Genomic DNA, 1,392 nt, shown 5'->3' with positions numbered 1-1,392 from the left:
AGAAAATTATCCTTCAGTAACAGAGGAGAAATTAAGTAATTCTCAGAAAAATAAAAACAGAGAATTTATTACTAGCAGACCTGCCCTACAAGAAATACTAAAGGAAGTCCTTCAGGCTGACATAAAAGGACACTAGACAGTAAACTGAATTCACAAGATTTAGAGAGCACCAGTTAAGGTAACTACATAGTTACCATTTACGTAGATAAATATTATATAAAAGAAAGTATAAATGTATTTTTGTTTGCAACTCTTTTTTTCTATTATCTGATTTTAAAAACACTGCATAAAGCAATAATTATAAAACTATTGATGGGCTTATAATGTGTAAACATGTAACTTGTATGGCAATAATAGCATGAAGAAGGGGAAAGGAATTTTATTTATTTGAGCAGTTTTTTCATATACTATTGAAAATAAGTTGGTATTAATCTGAACTAAATTGTTTTAAGTTAAGATGCCAGGGCAACCACTAAGACTAACTTAAAAAAAAATAAGGATGAAATCGGCCGCCCGGTGAAGATGCCACTGGACCTGTCGGAGGAGCACCAGGAGCACCTGGCCTTCCTGCCTCAAGTGGACAGCACGGTGGTCTCTGAGTTTGGGCGAATTGTGATGGAGTTCCCGAGGTGAGGCTCGAACCGCAAGATCTACGAAGGCGCTGCGAGAAAGCTCAGCGTGAGTAGTGACACTGTCCAACATGGTGTGGAAGAATTAATATACCTCCTCACTGAAAGTTCAAAGCTTATGATTTCTGAACTGGATTTCCAAGACTGTTTTTGTTCTGGGATTCTCTGAAGAAGTGAACAAACTGTTGCTTCAGCTTTATCTGGACAACAGAAAGGAGATCAGAACTATCCTGAGTGAATCAGCACCAGACCTCCCCAGTTACCACAGCCCTTGAATGGCGACTAGATGTACAGCTTGCAAGCAGAAGCCTCAGGCAACAGATTAAACCAACAGTGGCTATAAAGCTACACCTTAATAGAATGGAGATCATAACACCCAAGTTCTGCAGACACACCCAGCCACCCTGCTCCATTTGGTTCAGCAATTGGAGCAAGCCTTGAAGGAGATGAAAACAGACCACCGTAGGAGAGCTGCGCGCAATATCAAGTAGTCCCAGTTTTATGGTTTTCTTCCCTTTGAATTGCTTGTGAATTGATGATATGTAGCAGTTACTTTTCAAAATTAATTCTTTTGATAGTGATAAATACATAGAGATTTCATAAAATTTCTTTTCCTATGTCAAGAAATTGAGGTCATGATCAAAGGCTAAGTAAAGTTCCTTTCCTGGTGCTAAATGTCTTCAGCTTCTTGACAATTAAGATGTATTTTGGGGATTCCCTGGTGATCCAGTGGTTAGGACTCAGCACTTCCACTGCGATGGCT

The 1,392-nt window shown here is 39.2% G+C and overlaps 1 pseudogene; it reads left to right on the top strand.

Annotated features, from left to right (window-relative positions):
• Positions 1-522: 522 nt before the first annotated feature.
• Positions 523-1,120, top strand: LOC133090147 (COMM domain-containing protein 2-like; annotated as a pseudogene).
• Positions 1,121-1,392: the final 272 nt, after the last annotated feature.

This window comes from Eubalaena glacialis, chromosome 4 (assembly GCF_028564815.1).
Source record: "Eubalaena glacialis isolate mEubGla1 chromosome 4, mEubGla1.1.hap2.+ XY, whole genome shotgun sequence".
Classification (NCBI taxonomy): domain Eukaryota; kingdom Metazoa; phylum Chordata; class Mammalia; order Artiodactyla; family Balaenidae; genus Eubalaena; species Eubalaena glacialis.
This window is presented reverse-complemented; position numbering and strand designations above follow the sequence as displayed.